Below are 26,511 nucleotides of genomic sequence, written 5' to 3' on the forward strand. Positions count from 1 at the left end.
ATCTGGGAAGGGTGATAGGGGCAGAAATGGTTTGGCTGTATGCTGGAGAGTCATAACCTTGGAGAGTTATGGACCCAGTGCTGAACTCAGCAGTCAGACAGCACTTGTGAGGAAATGCAGAGTTTACATCTTGGGCTGTGGAGGCTGAGTTGTTGAGGGTATTTAAGGCAGAGATTGATTAGTTGTTAATTGGTGAAGGGGTTAAATACTTTAAGGAGAAACTGGAAAGATGAGAAAATAAAGACATGAATTGTGGCAGAGCAGACTCAATATGCTGAAGGGCCTAATTCTGCTCTTTTGACATGGCGTTGAGACTTTTCAGCTGGTTTGGATATGAAGGGTGAGTGTATCTGGGTTTATAACTCTACCCAGGTAGAGAGAAAAAACATTTCTTTCTTTTTCAGTGCTGAATTTTCTCTCTCCGCCCCCAACAAGCAGTGGCTCAGAGCGTTGGAAGGAAACAGTTTAATATACACCTATCTGACTGCAGATACTGTCTGTTACTGTGTCGCAGTGTTGGGAGGAGACGATGGATTTTCTGTGCTGGAACTTTTGATATCTGACAGCAAGAGTGAGCGTGACTGAGAGACACAGGTGAGTGGGAGTCATCTTCAGACAGAGGCGTTCAAACTCGGACCACCACTGCCACTTCAGCCAGTGATTCCCTTTGCCCTTGACAAATGTGTTCAACCACCCACTCACTCAGACAAGAGCCGATCTGGACCCCACAGTCCCTGTAGCTCTGGCCCTTTCCCATCACCCCTGGGCAACCCAACACTTCATGGTGGAACCTTCAGGGCTTGTTATCCAATGCGTCAGCAATGCAGCAGCACCTCTTGGTGGCTGTGGACCCCAGACCCACCTGTGGGTGGCTGCAGCTATCAACTCCACCCTGTCCCCAGCCCAGCTGCCTCTTGGCTGCATTGCGCTTTGTAGTGTATATCTGGTGTGCATTGTGTATAATGAGGTCTGATGTTGTGTGATATTTGTAGTGAAGGGGCTGGTGTATGCAGGTCTGGGATCACTGTTGGGGATTGTGGGAGGCAGCAGCTGCAACTCAGGGCTCTGGAGGGTGTTTGTGATCGGACCAAGTTCGCTCATAGGGGGCTGTCAACAAACTTGACGTCAGGAAGGTGCAGTTTAGTTGCAGCTGAAGCTTCTCATTTGTGAGCTTCTGCGGAGGTGTGTGGTTCTGAGACTTGTGGCCAACCCAGGAATGTAAGACTGCAGAAGCTATTATTCAGAAGGATTCACAGCTGCTAGGTGCTTGGGACCACGGAGGTGAGTAAGGGACTGGAAAACCGTTGTGAGTAGCAAGGGTTCAGGAACCTGAGCTGGCACAGGTTGTGGAGTGTCCCAGCTCGAATTGATGAATAAAAGGATATTGTGGGCTGCAGTCTCCTGTGTGGAAAGCTGTGTGAAATATTCTGAAATAATTGTTGTCAATCAGAATGAACTGAGGTGCTGGAAGTAATGATTTCTGATTCCCTCGATACTTAAGGACTAGATGGTTTGTCTGGATTCCTTGCTGCAGACCAGACGTGCACTGGATTCACAGATTTCAAATTTGAGGATTTAAGAGTGTTTGTGTTTAATGTTTTGAGTTGTGCAGGTTGATAGCATTGAACTTTGAGTTGAGTGAACCAGGGTGACAGCTTGAAGAGAAGAACCCCGTTTATTAACTGACGTGAAATTTGTTGTTCAGTGGCAGCAGTACAGTACAAAGAGATAATTGCTATAAATTGCAACCATAAATAGTGCTTAAAAAAAGGAATAATGAGGGATTGAGTGTTCATGGAACATTCAGAAAGGACACTGGGAGTTTATTCCATGATGCATTTAATTTCAGATTTGAAAAAAACAACTTTGGCTTGGGGGAAGAGACTTGGAAGGGATGAAGTCAATGTCACTGTGTCAGTATCTGTGTGTGTGCATGCATAGAGATGGATATACTCTTCTTTGCCCCCTGTCCTAACTAGGTACCCCATATGGGACAGATGCCTTCTGTGGATTCACCCTCCTGAAAGATATTCTCGCGTCAGGCTCAAAGATTGAAATCATAGGGTCATCAGGGGCTGTGAAAGTTTGTAATAGTTCTTCCATGTTTTGAAGCAAAAGTGAACATAGTGACAACAGGGCTTCACTTCCAGATGAGTACAATGCCTTCTATGTTGCTTGATTTCACTTTGCAAGGGCTGCTCGTATTCAAGTCCCGCCTCAGTTGTCAAGCATCTTTCATTGATTCATTGCCTGTGAGATGGCTTTCTGGAGGTCATTCTTGGACCTCTTGTAAATTTCTTGGTTACCAGACTTGATGCCTCTGATCTGGCCCTCGAGAATGTGGATCTCATGGTTCATCCGGTGCTTCTGGTTGGTGAAGACTCTGAATTATCTTATGGGGATACACTCAACTACAACTGTTTTTATAAAGCCTATGACATCTGTGGTGTATTCATTCAGATCCACAGATGAGTCCTTGAACACAGCCCAGTTCACTGACTCAAAGCAATCCCATAGCCACTTCTCTACCTCCTGCGACCACATCTTTGGTGTCCTCGACTCTGGAGCCGTGTGCAAGTTGGAGAGGGACAGCCAAGTGATCAGATTTCCTTAAATGTGATCTTGCCATGGAACAGTAGTCATTCCTTATCTTAGTATAACAGTGGGCTAATGTGTTGGGACCTCTGGTGCTACAAGTTATATGCTGATGGTAATTGAGCAGGGAATTCTTTAAACAAGCCTAATTGAAATCCATGACTATGATATGAAATGTCTCGCAGTGGACTGTTTTTTGTTTGTTGACAGCATCATGCAGTTTTTCCAAGTGCTTGATTATACACTAGTCAGCTGCTAGTAGTATGTAAATTGCAGTCGGGATCATAGAGGAGAAATCTTAGTAAGTAGAACAGTCAGCATTTCATCGTTGGGTGTTCAAGGTCAGGGGAATAGGAGTACAAAAGAACTGCCACATCAGTATACCACAGAGATTTCACCATGAAACACACCTCTACCTTCTGCCGTTTTCAAATCAGCAGTTTGGTGCATCTTGTGCACTGAGAAGCCTCGCGGTCTGGTTGCTGTCTCTGGTTTACTCTGAGTAAAACACGGAGCACAACAATTCCTTATTTCGCTGCAATACAGCACCCTTGCCCTCAGGTCCTCATTTTTGCTCTCCGACTGCACATTTGCTAACAAGATGGTGGTAGAGGGGCCTCCTCTCTGCGTTTCGGCCTGGCCCAGCTCTGTGTGTGTGTGCGCGCGCCACACCTTGCTTTGTGTGTGCACATGTGCTGGTCTCCGTCTTCTGGCTGAACTAATTTCACTCTATCATTGCTCTGTGTAACTGAGACTGTCCTGAGGTGGGGTACAGGGGCAAGTGTGGTGTCCAACTATTGTGAAGTGATGAGGACTGGCATCAATGGGACTTGGATTTGCAATATGTTCATTCAAGTGGAAAAAGCAGGAAAATGTATATAAGATTTTATCAATCGATACAGAAATGTAGAGTTAAATGTATAGGAAATATTATCTAAATGGTGTGGGATGAGATTTTAGATGTGGAATTGTTGCCTGGTTTATCAATGGAACTAGGTTAGGAAACTCACTACACAACTCTTAATTAATTATAGCACAATCAAAGTGTCCACTTTATGATGTGATGGGAGCTCTGTGACTGCAACTCAGTTCCCCACCCAGAGACAGCAGCTCACGATGCAGCCTGGTGATAGGGAGCTGTCAGAGCAGTGGGCGAAGGGAGGGATTAGCCTTTGTTATTTAAAGCAGAGCTTTTGAATGAGTCTATAGAAACCAATTAAATGCAGATTGCATTGTCTGTGAGTGATTCTCTGTCATTCTGTTCTTTCCCTGCTGCTGTGTTGTGGAATTAATACATTTGAGTTGTGGGGGGGTTAGAGAGACACCGAGTTGGAGGATGGGGGAATGTGATGGAGACAGACGGGTTAGTGTTGGGTGATTGGGCCAGGGGAGATGGTGTCGGTTGGTGACCGGAGCGTTGTAGTCCAGGGATCTGGTTTATGTGAAGGGAGGGGATGGGAAATGTCTTCTGATACTATGTAAATGACTAATGTAGAATTAGTCACTAGACTGTGAGCCAAGGAAAGGAGTTCTCCTCAGGATGGCTGGCTGTGTCAAATGGGGTGCTGCACACATTGGTCTCAGGACTCTGGATTTGGATTTGGGCTTGGGCTAAGGAAGGCAATGAATGTTAGCATTCATTTTGAGAGAACTAGAATATAAGAGCAAGGATGTAATGCTGAGGCTTTATAAGGCATTGATTAGACTCCACCATTCAATCATGGCTGATCCTTTCTCCCTGGCCTTCCCAGAGAGTTGTGGGGGTCTGGAATGCACTGCCTCGGAAGGTAGTGGAGGCCAATTCTCTGGATGCTTTCAAGAAGGAGCTAGATAGGTATCTTATGGATAGAGGGATCAAGGGATATGGGGATAAGGCAGGAACCGGGTATTGATAGAAGTTGATCAGCCATGATCTCAAAATGGCGGTGCAGGCTCGAAGGGCCGAATGGTCTACTTCTGCACCTATTGTCTATTGCCTATAACCTTTGATGCCATGTCCAATCAAGAACCTACCAAGCTCTGCTTTAAATACATCAAATGACCTGGCCTTCACAGTGCCTGTGATAATAAATTCCAAAAATTCACCACCCTCTGGTTAAGAAATTTATCTGCATCTGTTTTAAATGGATGCCCCCTGTGCTGAGGCTGCGCCCTTTTGTCCTAGACTCCCCCACCATAGGAAACATCCTTTCCACATCTACTCAGTCTAGAAACGTAGAAATCGACAGCACATTACAGGCCCTTCAACCCACAATGTTGTGCCGACCATATAACCTACTCTAGCAACTGCCTAGAATTTCCCTACAGTGTAGCCCTCTATTTTTCTAAGCTCCATGTACCTATACAAGAGGCTCTTAAAAGACCCTATTGTATTCACCTCTACCACCATCACCATGCAGTCCATGCACACACCCCTCTGTGTGAGTACAGACCCTGAGCCATTAAACGTTCCTTGTATTCCTTGTATGATAAATCCTTTCATTCCCAAAATCATCCTTGTGAACCTCCTGTGAGCCTTCTCCAATGCCAGCATATCTTTTCTTAGATGAGGAGCCCTAAACTGTTCACAATACTCAAGGTGAAGCCTCACCAGTTCATTACAAAGCCTCAGCATCAGGTCCCTGCTCTTGAAATGAATACTACCATTGCATTTGCCACCTTCACCACCAACTCAACCTGCAAGTTAACCTTTAGGGGGTTCTGCACAAGAACTCCCAGGTCCCTTTGCATTTCTTTTTTTTTGGGGATTTTCTCCCCGTTCAGATAATAGTCTGCACATTCATTTCTACTACCAAAGTGCATGACCATACATCTTCCAACATTTGTCACTTTCTTGCCCTTTCTCCTAATCTGTCTAAGACCTTCTGCATACTACCCGTTTCTTCAATGCTACCTTCCCCTCTTCCAATCATCGTATCATCTGGCTCCTCAGCTAAGAGGAGATGTACTGGCAATGGAGAGGGTCCAGAAGAAGTTGATTTTGGGAATGACAGGATTAACGTCTCAGGAGTGTTTGATGGACAGTGGACATGGAGAGGATGTTTCCTCTAGTGTGGGAGTTTAGGACTAGAAGGCACAGCCTTAGCAATGTTAGATGGTCATGGGGAATTTCAATATAGTGGTAGATTTTCCTAATCAGGTTGGTATTGAATCCCAAGAGAAGGAATTTTTAGAATGCTTTTGCGATGGCTTTTCAGAGCAGCTTGTGGTTAAGCCCAGTAGGAAAAAGGCAATTCTGGATTGCGTGTTTTGTAATAAACCTTATCTGATTAGGAACCTTGAGGTAAAGGAGCCCTTAGAAGGCAGTAATCGTAGTTTAATAGAATTCACTATGTTTGATAAGTGAAAATCAGATGTATCAGCATTACAGTGGAGTAAGGGCAACTACAGAGTCATGAGACTCTGCTTGCTAAAGTTGATTGGAGGGATCACTAGCAGTGATAACAACAGCAACAAGGGCTTGATATTCTGGGAGATATTCTAGAAGTATTCTAAAGGAAGGATGAAACATGGCTGACAAGTCAAAGACAGCATTTCTTTCTTTAGTTGTGGGCACATCACTGCAGAAGATCCTGAGAGGCAGGATTTATGAGCATTTGGAGAGTCATAATCTGATTAGGGATAGTCAGCATGGCTTTGTCAAGGGCAGGATGTGCCTTGTGAGCCTGATTGAATTTTTTGAGGATGTGGCTAATCACATTGAAGGTAGAGCAGTAGATGTAGTGTATATAGATTTCAGCAATGCATTTGATAAGGTACTCCATGCAAGCCTTATTGAGAAAGTAAGCAGGCATGGGATCCAAGGGGACCTTGCTTTGTGGATACAGAATTGGCTTGCCCACAAAAGAGTGTTTACAGACAGGTCAAACTCTGCATGGAGGTCGGTGACCAGTGGGTATCTGTTCTGGGACCCCTTCTCTTCATGATTTTTTTTATAAGTGACCCGGATGAGGAAGTGAACGGGTTAGTAAATTTGCTGATGACACTATGTTGGGGGTGTTGTGGATAGTCTGGAGGGCTGTGAGAGGTTACAGTGGGACATTGATAGGATGCAGAAGTGGACTGAGAAATGGCAAATCGAGTTCAAACCAGATAAGTGTGAGGTGGCTCATTTTGGTAGGTCAAATATGATGGCAGAATATAGTATTAATGGTAAGAGTCTTGGCATGGTGGAGAATCAGAGGGATCCTGAGGCCAGAGTCTATAGGACACTCAAATCTGTTGCACAGGTTGACTGTTTTTAAGAAGGCATATGATGCATTGGCTTTTATCAACCATGGGATTGAGTTTAAGAGCCGAGAGGTAATGTTACAGCTAGATGGGACCCTGGTCAGACCCTACTTGGAGTACTGTGCTCAGTTCTGGTCACCTCACGACATGAAGGATGTGGAAACTATAAAAGGGTGCAGAGGAGATTTACAAGGATGTTGCCTAGATTGGGGAGCATGCATGATGAGAATAGGTTGAGTGAACTCGGCCTTCTCTCCTTGGAGCAATGGGGGATGAGAGGTGACCTGATAGAGGTGTATGAGATGAAAGGCATTGTTTGTGTTGATAACCATATAACCATACAGCATGGAAACAGGTAGTCTCGGCCCTTCTAGTCCGTGCCGAACTCTTACTCTCACCTAGTCCCACCTACCTGCACTCAGCCCATAACCCTCCATTCCTTTCCTGTCCATATGCCTATCTAATTTCTTCTTAAATGACAAAATCGAACCTGCCTCTACCACTTCTACTGGAAGCTCGTTCCACACAGCTACCACTCTGAGTAAAGTAGTTCCCCCTCGTGCTACCCCTAAGCTTTTGCCCCTTAACTCTCAACTCATGTCCTCTTGTTTGAATCTCCTCTACTCTCAATGGAAAAAGCCTATCCACGTCAACTCTATCTATCGCCCTCATAATTTTAAATACCTCTATCAAGTCCCCCCTCAAGCTTCTATGCTCCAAAGAATAAAGACCCAACTTGTTCAACCTGTCTCTGTAACTTAAGTGCTGAAACCCAGGTAACATTCTAGTAAATCTCCTCTGTACCCTCTCTATTTTGTTGACATCTTTCCTATAATTCGGTGACCAGAACTGTACATAATACTCCAAATTTGGCCTCACCAATGCTCAGAGGCTTTTTCCCAGGGCTGAAATGGTTGCCAAAAGAGAACACAGGCTTAAGGTGCTGGGGAGTAGGTACAGAGGAGATGTCAGGGGCAAGTTTTTTTTATATAAATACAGAGTGGTGAGTGCATGGAATGGGCTGCCGGCGGTTGAGGTGGATATGATAGGGTTTTTTTTAAAAAGAGACTGTGGATAAGTACATGAAGCTTAGAAAGATAGAGGGCTATAGGTAACCCTAGGTAATTTCTAAAGTACGTACATGTTTGGCACAACATTGTGGGCCAAAGGACCTGTACTGTGGTATAGGTTTTCTTTGTTTCTATGTTTCTTTGGATAGTATGGAGAGAGTGCAGAGGAGAGTTACAAGGATGTTGCTTGGATTGGAGAGCATGCCTCATGAGTATAGGTTGAGTGAACTTGGCCTTTTCTTCTCGGAGAGATGGAGGATGAGAGGTGACTTGATAAAGGTGTATAAGATTGTGAGAGGCATTGGTTGTGTGGATAACTAGAGGCTTTTTCCCAGGGCTGAAATTGCTATCATGAGAAGGCATAGTTTTAAGGTGCTTGAAAGTAGGTAGAGGGGATGTCAGAGGTATGTTTCTCTCACAGTGTAGCCGGTGCATGGAATGGTTTGCAGGTGTTAGTCGTGGAGGCAGATACAATGGAGTCTTTTAAGAGACTTTTAGATAGGTACTTGGAGCTTGGAAAAATAGAGGGGAATGTAACATTCTAGGGAAATTCTGGGCAATTTCTAGAGTAGTTTAAATGGTCGGCACAACATTGTGGGCTGAAGGACCTGTAATGTGCTGTAGATGTCTATGTTCGATGTATAAAAGGAAAAGAGCGGGCATATAATATAGCAACATTTATTGGGGAGCTGTAGGATTGATAAGTTTAAAAAACAACAGAAAGCATCTAAAACTGAGACTGGTGACCAGTCTCAGAGTTGAAGAGTATCACTTTAGAACAGAAATGAGGAGGAATTTCTTTAGCCAGAGGATGGTGAATTTGTGGAATTCATTGCCACATACAGCTGTGGAGGCTATCTCATTGAGTATATTTAAAAGAGTGGTTGATAAATTATTGATTAAAGGCAGGAGAATATGTTGAGATGGATAATCAGCCATGATGGAATGGGGAAGCCGACTCAATGGGCTGAATAGCCTAATTGTACTCCTATATCTTATGGTCTTATAATAAAAAGGATATAATGCTGAGGCTTTATATTTCAGTATCTCAAAGTGAATGCTAACATTGAATTTCCCTTCCTTGCCACCCTCAACCTGCAAGTTAAACTTTAGTGAATCCTGCAGAGATTTCCCGTCCCTTTGAACCTCTGATTTCTGACTTCGATCCCCATTTAGAAGATAGTGTATGCCTTTATTCCTTCTACCCAGTTGTATGACTCTACACTTCCCTGCACTACACTGTATTCCATATGCCACTTCTTTGCTTATTCTCCTAATCTGCCCAAGTCCTCTATATCCTGGCTTCCTCAACATTACCTGTCCATCCACCCATCTTTGTATCATCTGCAAACTTGGTCATAAAACCATTAATTCCATTATCCTAATCATTGACGTATAACGTAAAAAGGAGCGGTCCTGAAACCAACCTCTCCAGAACACCATTAGTCATTGGTGCCAACCCGAAACTCAGAATCAGGTTTGTTATCACTGGCATACGTCGTGAAATTTGTTGTCTTTGCAGCAGCAGTACAATGCAACACATAATAAAAGAAATAGAACTTGCGAATTATAGAAACTGGATGGCAGAAGGGAAGAAGCTGTTCCTGAACTACTGAGTGTGTGCCTTCAGGCTTCTGTACCTCCTTCCTGATGCAATGAGAGCAAGTCATGATGGGTGATGGGGGTCCTTAATGATGAATGCTGCTTTTTTGAGGCATCACTCCTTGAAGATGTCCTGGATACCGAGGAGGTTAGTGCCCATGATGGAGCTGACTAAGTTCACAATTTTCTGCAGCTTCTTTCAATTCTGTGCAGTAGCCACCCCACTGCCCCATCCCTCCCCAGATGGTGATGTAGCCAGTTCAAATGTTCTCTATGATATATCTGTAGAAATTTGAGGGTGTCTTTGTTGACATACAAAAACTCCTCAGACTAGTGATGAAGTATAGATACTGTTGTGCCTTCTTTGTAGCTGCATCAATGTATTGGGCCCAGGATAGATCCACAGAGATAGTGACTACCCAAGAACTTGAGATGGCTCACTCTTTCCATTCAGACCATAAGCCATAGGAGCAAATTAGGCCATTCAGCCCATCAAGTCCATTCCACCATTTCATCATGGCTGAACCCTGATCCCGTTCAACCCCATACACCTGCCCTCTCACCATATCCTTTGATGCTAAGATCAATCGGGAATCTATCAGCTTCCTCTTTAAGTATGCCCACGCCTTGGCCTCCACCTCATTCTGTGGCAGAGCATTCCACACGATTCACCACTCTTTGGCTTTAAAAAAAAAATCATCCTCACTTCTGTTCTAAATGATCGCCCCTCAACTTTGAGGATGTGCCCTCTAGTTTTGGACACCCCCACCAGAGGAAACTTCCTCTCTATATCCACCTTTCTAGTTTCAAGATTAGGTAGATTTTAATGCATTCTTCCAAATTCCAGTGAGTACAGGCCTAAATCTGCCAAATGCTCCTCGTATGTTAACCCTTTCATTCTCACAATCATCCTTGTGAACCTGCTCTGAACTCTCTCCAAAGACAACACATCTTTTCTGAGATATGGGCCCAAACTGTTGACAGTACTCCAAGTGTGGCCTGACCAGTGTCCTATAAAGCTTCAGCATTATCTCCTTGTTTTTATATTCTATTCTGCTTGGAATAAATGCCAACATTGCATTTGCCTTCTTTACCACAGACTCAACCTGTGGATTCACTTTCTGGGAACCTTGCAAGAGAACCCCTAAGTCCCACTAACTCTGTTTGAATTTTTTCCCCATTTAGACAATAGTCTGCACTATTGTTCTCTTTACCAAAATGCATTATCATGCCTTTCCAACACTGTATTTCCATCTGCCACTTTTCTTGCCCATTCTTCCAATTTGTCCAAGTCCTGCTGCAATCGCATTGCTTCCTCAGCACTACCTACCCCTCCAATTATCTTCGTATCATCCACAAACTTTGCCACAAAGCTATCAATTCCATTATCTACATCATAAACAATGTGAAAAGTAGCAGTCCCAATACTGACCCAAGGTATACCACTAGTCACTGGCAACCAACCAGAAAAAGATCCCTTTGTTCCCACTTGCTGCCTCCTGCCTGTCAGCCATTCCTTTGTCCACGTTAGTGTATTTCCTGTAACACCATAGGATTTTATCTTGTTAAGCAGCCTCATATGAGGCTCCTTATAAAATGAATTTTGAAAATCCAAGTAAATGACAACCACTGCCTCTCATTTGTCCACACCACTTGTTACTTTCTCAAAGAATTCTAACAGATTTGTCAGGGAAGATTTTCCTTTACAGAAACCATGCTGACTTTGACTTACTTTATCCCCCTGAAACCTCTCACTTAATAATGGACTCCCAACACTTTCCTAACCACAGAGGTTAGGGGTATAGTTTCCTCTCTTTTGCCTTTCTCCCTTGTTAAAGTAGTGAGTGACATTTGCAACTTTTCAGTCCTCTGAGACCATGCCAGAATCAATTGATTTTGAAAGATCATGACCAATGCATCCGTTATCTCTTCAGCGTCCTCTTTCAGGATTCTGGGATATGGTCCATCTCATCCAGGTAACTTATCCATCTTAAAACCTTTGAGTTTGGCTAGCACTTTTTCTTTTGTAAAAACAGCACTCACTCCTGCTCCCTGACACTCTCAGACCTCTGGCAATAGACAATAGGTGCAGAAGTAGACCATTCGGCCCCTCAAGCCTGCACTGCCATTTTGAGATCATGGCTGATCAACTACCATCAATACCCGGTTCCTGCCTTGTCCCCATATCCCTTGATTCCCCTATCCATAAGATACTTATCTAGCTCCTTCTTGAAAGCATCCAGAGAATTGGCCTCCACTGCCTTCCGAGGCAGTGCATTCCACACCCCCACAACTCTCTGGGAGAAGTAGTTTTTCATTAACTCTGTCCTAAATGACCTACCCCTTATTCTCAAACCATGCCCTCTGGTACTGGACTCTCCCAGCATCTGGAACATATTTCCTGCCTCTATCTTGTCCAATCCATTAATAATCTTATATGTTTCAATCAGATCCCCTCTCAATCTCCTTAATTCCAGCGTGTACAAGCCCAGTCTCTCTAAGCTCTCTGCGTAAGACAGTCCTGGCATCCCAGGAATTAACCTCGTGAATCTACGCTGCACTTCCTCTACAGCCAGGATGTCCTTCCTTAACCCTGGAGACCAAAACTGTACACAATACTCCAGGTGTGGTCTCACCAGGGCTCTGTACAAATGTAAGAGGATTTCCTTGCTCTTGTACTCAATTCCCTTTGTAATAAAGGCCAACATTTCATTAGCCTTCTTCACTGCCTGCTGCACTTGCTCATTCACCTTCAGTGACTGATGAACAAGGACTCCTAGATCTCTTTGTATTTCTCCCTTACCTAACTCTACACCGTTCAGATAATAATCTGCCTTCCTGTTCTTACTCCCAAAGTGGATAACCTCACACTTATAGGGTCTTCCACAGTAAATACTGAAGCAAAGCACTTATGCCATGTCTTTACCCCCCCTCCCCATTTCTTCCTCGCCAGCATCATTTTCCAGTGGTCCAATATCAACTCTCACCTCCCTTTTACTCTGTATAACTGAAAAAAATTAGTAGTATCCTGCTTTATAGTATCAGCTGGTTTACCTTCAAATTTAATCTTTTCCCTTATAGCTTTTTTAGTTGCCTTTTGGATTTTAAACACTTCCCAATCATCCAAATTCCCACTCACTTTTAAGACTTTATATGCCCTTTCCTTGGTGTTATGCAGTCCATAAGTTCCCTTGTCAGCCACAGTTGCGTAGCCCTGCCATTTGACAACAATGTCTTTTGTGTGATGTATCTTTCCTGCGTCTTGTGAACTCTTCCCTTTTCTGCTCATCCCCACCAATATTCCCCTCCATTCCAACTGGGCAAATTCCTCTCTTGTGCCTCTGTAATTCTCTTTATTCCACTACTGTACTGATACATCTGACTTGTGCTTCTCCCTTTCAATTGAAGAATGAATTCAATCATATTATGATCACTGCCTCCTAAGGGTTCCTTTACATTAAGCAGACTAATAAAATCTGGATTATTATACAACACCTAATTGAAGATAGCCTTTCCCTTAGTAGGCTCAAGCACAAGCTGCTTTAAAAAGCCAGCTCGTAGGCATTCAACAAATTTCTTCTTGCAATCCGACACCAACCTGATTTTCCCAAACCCTTTGCACATCAAGGTTTCCCATTACAATTGTGTCATTACCCTTATTACATGCCTTTTTCTAGCTCCTTGTGCAATCTGAAATCCACATCTTGGCTACTATTTGAAGGTCTATGTATGATTCCCAAGTGTTTTTTTTGCCCTTGCAGTTTCATACTCCACCCACAATGATTCAACATTCTCTGACCCTATGTCACCTCTTTCTAAAGATGTAATTCCAGCTTTTACCCGCAGAGCCACCACTTATGCCTCTTGAGCTGTCCTTTCAATACAAAGTGTATCCTTTGACGTTAAGCTCCCAACTATGGCTGCCTTTCAGCCACGACTCAGTGATGCTGACAATGTCATACTGACCAATCTCTAATTGGGCCACCAGATTGTCCATCTTATTCAGAATGTGAGGTGCATATAAATATAGCAGCTTCAGTCCTGCATTCTTTGCCCTCTGGTACGATTTAACTCTTTGCTCTGTCTGCAGTTGTACCCAATCATTGGCCTATGCTTCCTTACATTTGTATTACATATTACATCATCTACTTGTAAACCTGCTGGTTCATCCTCAGCTCTACCAAACTGGTTTCCATTCCCCTGCCATATTAGTTTAAATCACTCTCAACATCTCTTGTAAACCTGGCTGCAAGAATATTGGTCCTCCTCTGATTCAAGTAGAAACATAGAAAATAGGTGCAGGAGTAGGCCATTTGCCCTTCGAGCCTGCACCACCATTCAATATGATCATGGCTGATCATCCAACTCAGAACCCTGTACCTGCTTTCTCTCCATACCCTCGATCCCTTTAGCCACAAGGGCCATATCTAACTTCCTCTTAAATATAGCCAATGAACTGGCCTCAACTGTATCCTGTGGCAGAGAATTCCACAGATTTACCACTCTGTTTGAAGAAGTTTTTCCTCATCTCTGTCCTAAAAGGCTTCCCCTTTATTCTTAAACTGTGACCCCGTGTTCTGGACTTCCCCAACATCGGAAACAATCTTCCTGCATCTTGCCTGTCCAATCCCTTTAGAATTTTATATGTTTCAATAAGATCCCCCCTCAATCTTCTAAATTCCAGTGAGTATAAGCCTAGTCGATCCAGTCTTTCTTCATGTGAAAGTCCTGCCATCCCAGGAATCAATCTGGTGAACCTTCTTGGTACTCCCTCTATGGCAAGAATGTCTTTCCTCAGATTAGGGGACCAAAACTGCACACAATACTCTAGGTGCGGTCTCACCAAGGCCTTGTACAACTGCAGTAGAACCTCCCTGCTCCTATACTCAAATCCTTTTGCTATGAGTGCCATAGTGCAACCGTCTCTCTTGTACAAGTCCCACCTTCTCCAAAAGAGGTCCCAATGATCCAGAAATCTGAATCACTTCTCCCTGCTCCAATTCTATAGCCATGCATTTATCTACCACCTCATTCCATTCCTTTCACTGTCACATGGCACAGGCAGCAATCCCAAGATTGCTTCTGATCCCCGAGAGTTTGTCCCCTCTTCTTACCTTTCCTGAAGTCCACTACAGGTTCTTTGGTCTTACTGATGCCGAGTGCAAGGTTGTTGCTGCAACTTCACTGATGTATCCTGCTCCAGTATGTCTTTCCTTCACAATCTGAAATTCTGCAACAACTGTTGTGTCATTAGCATTTGAGCTGTGCCTAGGGAGAGTAGAGCAGCAGGTTAAACACACATCCTTGAGGTGCTCAGTGTTGATTGTCAGCAGGGTGGAGACATTATTTCCGATCCGCAGATTGTGGTGTTCCAGTTAGGAAGTCAAAGATTCAGTTGCACAGGGAGCTATAAAGGCCCAGGTTTTGGAGCTTTTCAATCAGAACTGTAGGAATGATTGTGTTGAGCTCTAAGCAGTAGTTAATAAACAGTGTCCTGGCATGTGTTAGCATTGTCCAGTTGATCCAAGGCCACATGAAGAGTCAATGAGATCACATTTGCTGTAGACCTTCTGTGGCGATGGGCAAATTGCATTGGGTCCAGGTACTTGCAGAGAAGGGAGTTAATTCCAGCCATAACCAACTTAGAACCATAGAACATTACAGCACAGAAACAAGCCTTTTGGCCCTTCTTGGCTGTGCCGAACCATTTTTCTGCATAGTCCCACTGACCTGCACCTGGACCATATCCCTGCATACACCTCTCCTCGTTTTTCTTAAATGTTAAAAGTGAGCCCACATTTAGCCACTTCATCTGACAGCTCATTCCACACTCCCACCACTCTGAAGAATCCCTCCCATGTTCCCTTTAAACTTTTCCCCCCTTCACCCTTAACCCATGTCTTCTGTTTTTTTTCTCCCCTAGCCTCAGTGGAAAAAGTCTGCTTGCATTTACTCTATCTATACTCATCATAATTTTATACACCTCTATCAAATCTCCCCTCATTCTTCTACGCTCCAGGGAATATAGTCCTAACCTATTCAACCTTCCTCTGTAACTCCGTTTCTCAAGTCCCGGCAACATCCTTGTAAACCTTCTCTGCACTCTTTCAACCTTAATATCCTTCCTGTAATTTGGTGACCAAAACTGCACACATACTCCAAATTCAGTCTCACCAATGTCTTATACAACCTCACCACAACATTCCGACTTTGATTTATAAAGGCCAATGTACCAAAAGCTCTCTTTATAGACAATAGACAGTAGGTGCAGGTGTGGGCCAATCGGCCCTTCTAGCCAGCACCGCCATTCACTGTGATCATGGCTGATCATACACAATCAGTACCTCGTTCCTGCCCTCTCCCCAACGACCCTATCTACCTGTGACACCACTTTTAGGTAATTTTGTATCTGTATTCCCAGATCCCTCTGTTCTACTGCATTCCTCAGTGCCCTACCATTTACCTTGTTTGTTCTACCTTGGATTGTCCTTCCAAAGTGTAAAACCTCACACTTGTCTGTATTAAACTCCATCTGCCATTTTTCAGCCTTTTTTTCTAGCTGGTCCAAATCCCTCTGCAAGCTTTGAAAATCTTCCTCACTCTCCATTACACTTTCAGTCTTTGCATCGTCAGCAAATTTGCTGATCCAATTTACCACATCATAGAGATTATTGATATAGATGACAAATAATGGACCCATCACTGATCCCTGTGACATACCACTGGTCACAGGCCTCCACTCAGAGAAGCAATCCTCCACCACCACTCTCTGGGTTCTCCCATCGAGCCAATGTCTAAATCAATTTATTACCTCACCATGTATACCTAGCGACTGAATCTTCCTAACTAACCTCCCATGTGGGACATTGTCAGAGGCCTTACTGAAGTCCATGTAAACAACATCCACTGCCTTCCCTTCATTCACTTTCCTGATAACCTCCTCGAAAAACTCTCATAGATTTGTTAAAAATGACCAACCACGCACAAAGCCATGTTGACTCTCCCCAATATGTCCCTATCTATCCAAACACTTGTAGATCCTATCTCTTAGTACTCTTTCCAATAATTTAACTACTACCGACGTCAAATTTACCGGCCTACAATTTCCTGCATTACTTTTAGAGCCTTTTAAGCAACGGAACAACATGAGCTATTGTCCAATCCTCCTGCACCTCACCCATAGATACCAACATTTTAAATATATCTGCCAGGGCCCCTGCAATTTCAACACTAGTCTCCTTCAGGGTCCGAGGGAATACCCTGTCAGGTCCTGGGGATTTATCTACTCTGATTTGCCTCAAGTTTGCAAACACCTCCTCCTCTTCAATCTGTATAGGTTCCTTGACCTCACTACATGTTTGCCTCATTTCCATTGAATCCATGCTTGTTTCCTTAGTAAATACAGATGCAAAAACCCATTTAAGATCTCCCCCATTTCTTTTGGTTCCATACAGTCAACCACTCTGATCTTCAAGAGGACCAATTTTATCCCTTACTATCCTTTTGCTCTTAATATACCTGTAGAAGCTCTTTGGATTATCCTTCACCTTGACTGCCAAAGCAACCTCATGTCTTCTTTTAGCCCTCCTGATTTCTTTAAGTATTTTTTGCACTTTTTATACTCCTCAAGCACCTTACTTGCTCCCTGTTTCCTACACATGTCATACATCTCTCTCTTCTTCTTTATCAGAGTTCCAATATCCCTAGAGAACCAAGGTTCCTTATTCTTTTTCACTTTGCCTTTAATAAGGAGCATACAAACTCTGCACTCTCAAAATTGCTCCTTTGAAGGCCTCCCACTTACCAATCACATCCTTGTCAGAGGATAACCTGTCCCAATCCACACTTTTTAGATCCTTTTTCATTTCTTCAAATTTGGCCTTTTTCCAGCTTAGAACCTCAACCCGGGGACCAGATCTATCTTTATGCATGATCAAGTTGAAACACTGGAACTAGTGTTCCCCTACATACATTTCTGTCACCTGTCCTAACTAGTTTCCTAATAGGAGATCTAATATTGCATTGTCTCTAGTTTGTACCTCTATATTGATTTAGAAAACTTTCCTGAACACATTTTACAAACTCTAACCTGTCTGGACCTTTGACAGTATGGGGGTCCCAATCAATATATGGAAAATTAAAATCCCCTACTATCAAAACATAGAAACATAGAAAATAGGTGCAGGGGTAGGCCATTCGGCCCTTCAAGCCTGCATCACCATTCAGTATGATCATGGCTGATCATCCAACTCAGAACCCTGTACCTGCTTTCTCTCCATACCCTCGATCCCTTTAGCCACAAGGGCCACATCTAACTGCCTCTTAAATATAGCCAATGAACCGGCCTCAACTGTTTCCTGTGGCAGAGAATTCCACAGATTCACCACTCTGTGTGAAGAAGTTTTTCCTCGTCTCGGTCCTAAAAGGCTTCCCCTTTATCCTTAAACTGTGACCCCTCATTCTGGACTTCCCCAGCATCGGAAACAATCTTCCTGCATCTAGCTTGTCCAATCCCTTTAGAATTTTATACGTTTCAATAAGATCCCCCCTCAATCTTCTAAATTCCAGTGAGTATAAGCCTAGTCGATCCAGTCTTTCTTCAAATGAAAATCCTGCCATCCCAAGAATCAATCTAGTCAACCTTCTCTGTACTCCCTCTATGGCAAGAATGTCTTTCCTAAGATTAGGGGACCAAAACTGCACACAATATTCTAGGTGCGGTCTCATCAAGGCCTTGTACAACTGCAGTAGAACCTCCCTACTCCTGTACTCAAATCCTTTTGCTATGAATGCCAACCATTTGCCTTTTTCACCGCCTGCTGTACCTGCATGCCCACCTTCAATGACTGGTGTACAATTACACCCAGGTCCCATTGCATCTCCCCTTTTCCTAATCGGCCACTGTTCAGATCATAATCTGTTTTCCTGTTCTTGCAACCAAAGTGGATAACCTCACACTTATCCACATTAAATTGCATTAGCCATGAATTTGCCCACTCACCTAGCCTATCCAAGTCACCCTGCATCCTCCTCACAGCTAACACCGCCGCCCAGCTTCGTGTCATCCACAAACTTGGAGATGCGGCATTTAATTCCCTCGTCTAAATCATTAATATATATTGTAAACAACTGGGGTCCCAGCACTGAGCCTTGCGGTACTCCACTAGTCACTGCCTGCCATTCTGAAAAGGTCCCGTTTACTCCCACTCTTAGCTTCCTGTCTGCCAACCAATTCTCTATCCACATCAATACCGTACCCCCAATACCGTGTGCTTTAAGTTTGCACACTAACCTCCTGTGTGGGACCTTGTCAAAAGCCTTTTGAAAATCTAAATATACCACATCCACTGGCTCTCCCCTATCCAGTCTACTAGTTACATCTTCAAAAAATTCTATAAGATTCATCAGACATGATTTTCCTTTCACAAATCCATGCTGACTTTGATGATTTCACCTCTTTCCAAATGTGCTGTTATCACATCTTTGATAACCGACTCTAGCATTTTCCCCACCACCGATGTCAGACTAACCGGTCTATAATTCCCTGGTTTCTCTCTCCCTCCTTTTTTTTTTAAATAAGTGGGGTTACATTAGCCACCCTCCAATCCTCAGGAACTAATCCAGAATCTAAGGAGTTTTGAAAAATTATCACTAATGCATCCACTATTTCTTGGGCTACTTCCTTAAGCACTTTGGGATGCAGACCATCTGGCCCTGGGGATTTATCTGCCTTTAATCCCTTCAATTTACCTAACACCACTTCCCTACTAACATGTATTTCCCTCAGTTCCTCCATCTCACTAGACCCTCGGTCCCTCACTATTTCCGGAAGATTATTTATGTCCTCCTTAGTGAAGACAGAACCAAAGTAGTTATTCAATTGGTCTGCCATGTTTTTGTTCCCTATGATCAATTCACCTGTTTCTGACTGTAAAGGACCTACATTTACCTTAACCAATCTTTTTCTTTTCACGTATCTATAAAAGCTTTTAAAGTCAGTTTTTATGTTCCCTGCCAGCTTTCTCTCATAATCTTTTTTCCCTTTCCTAATTAAGCCCTTTGTCCTCCTCTGCTGGTCTCTGAATTTCTCCCAGTCCTCAGGTGTGCCACTTTTTTTTTGCTAATTTATGTTTCTTCTTTGAACTTGATACTGTCCCTAATTTCCCTTGTCAGCCACGGGTGCACTACCTTCTGGTTTGCCATTGCATGTCCACCATCAACCCTTTAAGTATCATTTGCCAGTCTATCTTAGCTAATTCACGTCTCATACCTTCAAAGTTACCCTTCTTTAAGTTCAGAACCTTTGTTTCTGAATTAACTATGTCACTCTCCATCTTAATGAAGAATTCCACCATATTATAGTCACTCTTACCCAAGGGGCCTCTCACGACAAGATTGCTAACTAACCCTTCCTCATTGCTCAATACCCAATCTAGAATGGCCTGCTCTCTAGTTGGTTCCTCGACACGTTGGTTCAGAAAACCATCCCGCATACATTCCAAGAAATCCTCTTCCTCAGCACCCTTACCAATTTGGTTCACCCAATCTATATGTAGATTGAAGTCACCCATTATAACTACTGTTCCTTTATTGCACGCATTTCTAATTTCCTGTTTAATGCCATCCTCAAGCTCACTACTACTGTTAGGTGGCCTGTACACAACTCCCACCAGCGTTTTCTGCCCCTTAGTGTTATGCAGCTCTACCCATATCGATTCCACATCCTTCAGGCTAATGTCCTTCCTTTCTATTGTGTTGATCTCCTCTCTAATCAGCAATGCTACCTCACCTCCTTTACTTTCCTGTCTATCCCTCCTGAATATTGAATATCCCTGGATGTTGAGCTCCCATCCTTGGTCACCCTGGAGCCATGTCTCTGTGATCCCAACTATATTATATTCATTAATAACTATCTGCACATTCAATTTATCCACCTTGTTACAAATGCTCCTCGCATTGACACACAAAGCCTTCAGGCTTGTTTTTACAACACTCTTAGCCCTTATACAATTATGTTGAAAAGTGGCTCTTTTTGCTTTTTGCCCTGGATTTGCCTACCTGCCAGTTTTACTTTTCACCTTACTACTTTTTGCTTCTACCCTCATTTTACACCCCTCTGTCTCTCTACACTTGTTCCCATCCCCCTGCCACATTAGTTTAAAGGCTCCTGAACAGCAGTAGCAAACGCTCCCCCTAGGACATTGGTTCCAGTCCAGCCCAGGTGCAGACCGTCCTGTTTATACCAGTCCCACCTCCCCCAGTACTGGTTCCAATGCCCCAGAAATTTGAATCCCTCCCCCTTGCACCATTTTTCAAGCCACATATTCAACTGAAATATCCTCCCATTTCTACTCTGACTAGCACGTGACACTGGTAGTAATCCAGAGATTATTACCTTTGTGGTCCTACTTTTTAGTTTATCTCCTACCTCCCTAAATTCACCTTGTAGGACCTCATCCCATTTTTTTACCTATAATGTTGGTACCTATGTGCACCACAAACACTGGCTGTTCACCCTCCCGTTCCAGAATGTCCTGCAGCCGCTCAGAGACATCCTTGACCCTTGCACCAGGGAGGCAACATACCATCCTGGAGTCTTGTTTGCAGCCACAGAAACACGTATCTATTCCCCTTACAATTGAATCCCCTATCACTATAGCTCTCCCACTCTTTTTCCTTCCCTCCTGTGCCACAGAGCCACCCATGGTGCCATGAACTCGGCTGCTGCTGCCTTCCCGTGATGAGACATCTCCCCCAACAGTATCCAATACAGTATATCTGTTTAGGAGGGAGATGACCTTAGGGGACTCCTGCACTACCTGCCTACTGCTACGCTGTCTGGTGGCCACCCCTTCCCTTTCTGCCAGTGTAGCCTTTACCTGCGGTGTGGCCAACTCACTGAATGTGCTATTCATGACTTTCTGAGCATCACAGATGCTCCAGTGTGAATCCAATCGCAGCTCCAGATGCTCAATGCGGTCTGCCAGAAGCTGCAATTGGACACACTTCCTGCACACATAGTTGTCAGGGACACTGGAAGTATCCCTGATTTCCCATATGCTGCAGGATGAACAAACCACGGGGCCAATCTCAGCTGCCATGACCTACCCAATACTTTCCTCAACTTTTGAAACTTTCTCCTTTGAAAGGAACTTACCCAGCCTTACCTCACTTGGAGTGAAGCTCATCCTCAGCCTCTTCTTGTCAAAGCCTCAAATCTCCACTGGCCAGCTCACTTATTGGCCACTTTGCTTGAGGTAACCTTCTATTTATTTGTTTGAGCTTTTCAAACTGCTTGGTCACCTGACCTCGATTGCCCAATCAGCTGCTTTCTGCTGAGTCTGAGCTATTTAAATCTTGATTGACTTGATTGCACAGTCCAACTGCCAAAACCTCTCGAGTCAAAGCCTCAAACCTCCACTCCTTCACTGGCCCACTCACTCACTGGCCACTTTCCAAATTTGTTTCCTGCAGATCTCTCTGCAGATTTGCTCCTTCAATTCTCGCTGACTATTGGGTGGTCTATAATACAACCCCATTAATGTGGTCATACTTTTCCTGTTTCTCAGCTCCACTCATATGGCCTCGGTAGACAAGCCCTTGAATCTGTCCCGCCTGAGCACTGCTGTAACATTTTCCCTGACTAGCAATGCCACCCCCCCCCCCCCCCACCCTTCAGCCCTCTGCCTCTATCACGGCTGAAACATTGGAACCCTGGAAACCTGGATTTGTGCGTAGAAGGTCATGTTTGTCAAATCTTATTGAATTTTTTTTTTGAGGAGGTTACTAGGAAAGTTGACGAGGGTAAAGCAGTGGATGTTGTCTATATGGATTTCAGTAAGGCCTTTGACAAGGTTCCACATGGAAGGTTAATTAGGAAGGTTCAATCATTAGGTATTAATATTGTAGTAGTAAAATGGATTCAACAGTGGCTGGATGGGAGATGCTAGAGAGTAGTGGTGGATAACTGTTTGTCAGGTTGGAGGCCGGTGACTAGTGGTGTGCCTCAGGGATCTGTACTGGGTCCAATGTTGTTTGTCATGTACATTAATGATCTGGATGATGGGGTGGTAAATTGGATTAGTAAATATACAGGAGATAGTAAGATAAGTGGTGTTGTGGATAATGAAGTAAGTTTTCAAAGCTTGCAGAGAGATTTAAGCCAGTTAGAAGAGTGGACTGAAAGATGGCAGTTGGAGTTTAATGATGATAAGCGTGAGGTGCTACATTTTGGTAGGACTAATCAAAATAGGACATACATGATAAATGGTAGGGCATTGAGGAATACAGTAGAACAGAGTGATCTCGGAATGATGGTGCATAGTTCCCTGAAGGTGGAATCTCATGTGGATAGGGTGGTGAAGAAAGCTTTTGGTATGTTGGCCTTTATAAATCAGAGCATTGAGTATAGGAGTTGGGATGTAATGTTAAAATTGTACAAGGCAATGGTGAGGTCAAACTTGGAGTATTGTGTACAGTTCTGGTCACTGAAGAGTTGATGTTGATAGGCTTTTTCCATTGAGAGTAGGGGAGATTCAAACAAGAGGACATGAGTTGAGAGCTAAGGGGCAAAAGTTTAGGGGTAACACGAGGGGGAACTTCTTTACTCAGAGTGGCAGCTGTGTGGAACGAGCTTCCATTAGAAGTTGTAGAGGCAGGTTCAATATTGTCATTTTAAAAAAAAATTGGATAGGTATATGGACAGGAAAGAAATGGAAGGTTATGGGCTGAGTGCAGGTTGGTGGGACGAAGTGAGAGTAAGCGTTTGGGATGGACTAGAAGGGCTGTGATGGCCTGTTTCTGTGTTGTAATTATTATATGGTTATATTAAGCTGCCAGTCCTGCCCACTAATGGCTATAATGTCGTAATTCCATGTGTCAATCCATTCCCTCAGCTTGTCAGCCTTCCCCACAATAGTGCTCGCATTGAAATAGACACACCTCAGAAGATTATTACCACCACACACAAAACTTCTATTTGTGACTTTGCATGCACTTTTAACATAATTTATTTTCACCCCCGCTCCACTATCTGCTCTGGCACACTGGTTCCCATCCCCCTGCAAATCTAGTTTAAATCCTCCGCAATAGCACTAACAAACCTCCTTGCAAGGATATTGGGCCCTTGTAGTTCAGGTGTAACCCGTCTCTCTTGTACAGGTCCCACCTGCCCCAGAAGAGGTCCCAATGATCCTGAAATCTGAAACCCTGCCCCCTACACCAGTTCCTCAGGCACGTGTTCATCCTCCAGAGCATCCTATTCTTACCCTCACTGGCACGTGGCACAGGTAGCAATCCTGAGATTACCACCCACGAGATCCTGCTTTTTAACTTCCTACCAAGCTCTCTATACTCACTTTTCAGGACCTCCTCACTCTTCTCAAAGCACTTCAGCATAGATGTTAATGCTACTGGATGATGGTCAAAAGAACCGTCAATCTTAACTGCAAGAAGCTGGAAGGAATTTAAATGCAAAAGAAAAAAAGGGAGGGATGCACCCTTAATTTAAACGGGAATTATGAAAATATTCAAGAAAAGGTCCCCACACCTTTTGGAACTTTATGTCAGAACTAAGAAGTGAATAATTAATCTTTTCAAGGTCTAAACAGGACATAATGTGAGCCATTGAGCGTGAGTGGGTGGGGCAGCATCTCTTCACCTAAGAAGGACTGCACGTCTGGCCAAAAGAGAGACGAAAGACAATGTACGACGCTTAAGTCGAAGTTAGATGCGTGTCAACTTCTCCCGAAGTACTGAAAAGAGCAATCAAAGGGTTAGGTTCCAAGTAGCAATTAAGTATTTGAGATAAATAGGTATTTCTTTAGGGCCTATCTCCTGGTGAGGGTTTGCCCTCTTGAAATACAGTCTGATGTCAGCCTCTGAGACAGACCTCAGGGTCACAGGCTGCTGCGGAGATCCTTGGAGTAAAAGGCATTGAGCTCATTGGGGACTGAACAATCACTGCCATTGATAAGTTTTGCTTTGTAGGAAGTAATGGCCTGCAAGCCCTGCCGGAGTTGTCATACATCTGATTCTGCCTCGAAACTCAGTCCCTTTGCTCCTGAGATGCCCCTCTGTAAATCGTGTCTGGTCTTTTTGTAGGGCCTGGGTTGCCAGACTTAAATGCTGCAGATTTAGTCCTCAACAGACTATGAACTTCCAGGTTCATCCATGGCTTTTGGTTTGGGAATGAACAGCAAGTTCTCAGAGATAGACACTCATCCACTCAAGTTTTGATGAACTGTGGCTTACTCATTCAGACTTGAAGATGAATCCCTCAATATAGTGCAGTCCACTGAATCAAAGCAGTCCTGTAAGTACTCCTGCACTTCCATCGGTCCTCACTACTGTCTTCAATCTTTGCCTATACTCTGGTGGCAGAAGTGCAGCCAGGTGATCAAGCTTTACAAAGTGTGAACATGGGATGGCAAAGTAAGCGCTCTTGATAGGAGTGTAACAGTGGTCCAGTGTGTTGATTCCTCAAGTGATATGTTGGTAATAATTATTTAGAGACTTTTTCAAGCTGGCCTGGTTAAAAGTCGTCGTCCCCCCCCCCAAATGATGGGGAAGCCATCAGGGTGTGTTGTTTCCTGCCTGTTTATTATGTCGCTCAGTTTGTCCAGAGCTTCTTTGACATGGACCCCTCTACAAAGATGTTCTCTGAACACTCCAGCAGCAAATATAATGGCTGTCGCTTGATCGCAAGATGTTTCAGGTTGGCTGAGCAGGACTGGGACGGAATTGCCACATTTGTGCACCACAAGGAGTTGATTATAAAGCATACTCAACAGTCCTTTCTTGGTGGTGAATTGTGAAACCATCAAGCTGTAATGCCGTGTGGGGACATCTGTCTCCGTAAAGCAGAAAGCGCAGCAGTTTTTAATGTTCCTCTGGTACAACAATCTTGCTCTGAGATCTTCGAATTTTATTTACCAGCAACTGTACATTTTCAGCAAGGTGGTTGGTATTGGTTGTCGAAAGCTACGCTTCCTTGGATGAACATTTAACCTAGTGCAGCATCCCCTCTTCTGTCTTAAAGGAGAACTGAACTAGTAACCAGGGTCTGATAGAGTTTTGCCAACTTTAAGTAGTAATAGATTTTTGATCACCTTAAAATGATGCTACTAACTCTGCGGTCCATTGATGTATAGCTGTGGCTTTCAGCTGTAACAGTCGAAAACGGATATTTGATTATTTCCATTAGAGCTGCTTGCAGAAGTCACCTTTTTAATGGCACCCTGGAACTTGAACTTGAAGGTCCTTTTATCCCCAATCTTTTGTCCATACTAGTATCTTTCCTGTAATACCACGGGCTCTTATCTTGTTTAGCAGCCTCTTGTGCAGTGCCATATTATCTGTATGTTCATGATGTGTGTGTGATGAGACAGAGGGAGCTTAACTCTATGTCTGCCCTGGCAATGTGTAATGGGATGGTGTAGAGGGATCTTCACTCTGTGTTTGACCCTGGGAGTGTGTGATGGGATGGTGTATATGAAGCTTCACTCTATGTCTGACCACAGGAGTGTGTGATGGGATATCCCAAGGTTGTGTCCTTGCATATTCAGGATGCTTTAAATATAATTTGCATGCTATTTTATTAGCTGCCTCTGTTTATGAACCCTGGATTAAAGACTATTTTACTTTAACATTTCTGTGGGGGCTTTTGTTATTAACTTGAATTTCTCCCAACTCTGAAGCAAAATTAGGCTTGGGCACACACCAAAAATAGGTCTTCAGAATTTTGGGAACAGAGGGAAATCTGAGTACAAGTTCCAGAGATCCTCCTGGGTGTGATAATAGTCAGATGGCCTGTATTACTCTTTGGCCCAATGAGTCATTGGCGTTGTGCCCACCCAGCTAGTCCCAATTCCCTGTGTTCAGCCCATTTCCCTCCAAGCCCCACCTCTGCATGTATCTGCCCGAGTTGTTCTTAAATGATACTATTCTACCTGCCTCAACCACTTCCTCTGGCAGCTCATTCCATTACGCACCATCCTCTGTGAAAAAGTTTCCC

General features: G+C 43.8%; 1 protein-coding gene across 8 annotated transcripts in view; it reads left to right on the forward strand.

Annotated features, from left to right (window-relative positions):
* LOC132377651 (protein kinase C delta type-like) overlaps positions 1–26,511 on the forward strand; it is a 135,364-nt gene that overhangs the window by 15,584 nt on the left and 93,269 nt on the right. For 3 of the 8 annotated variants that reach the window (XM_059943854.1, XM_059943847.1, XM_059943848.1), the window contains one exon: positions 405–594. The exons of 2 other annotated variants lie outside the window; for them this stretch is intronic. The gene's annotated coding sequence lies outside the window, so the exon portion shown is untranslated. Of the gene's footprint in view, positions 1–404; positions 595–24,785; positions 24,811–26,511 lie in introns of those variants that run through there. 3 more of the 8 variants (XM_059943850.1, XM_059943852.1, XM_059943853.1) reach the window with 2 other exon arrangements.

This window comes from Hypanus sabinus, chromosome 19, assembly GCF_030144855.1.
Source record: "Hypanus sabinus isolate sHypSab1 chromosome 19, sHypSab1.hap1, whole genome shotgun sequence".
NCBI lineage: Eukaryota > Metazoa > Chordata > Chondrichthyes > Myliobatiformes > Dasyatidae > Hypanus > Hypanus sabinus.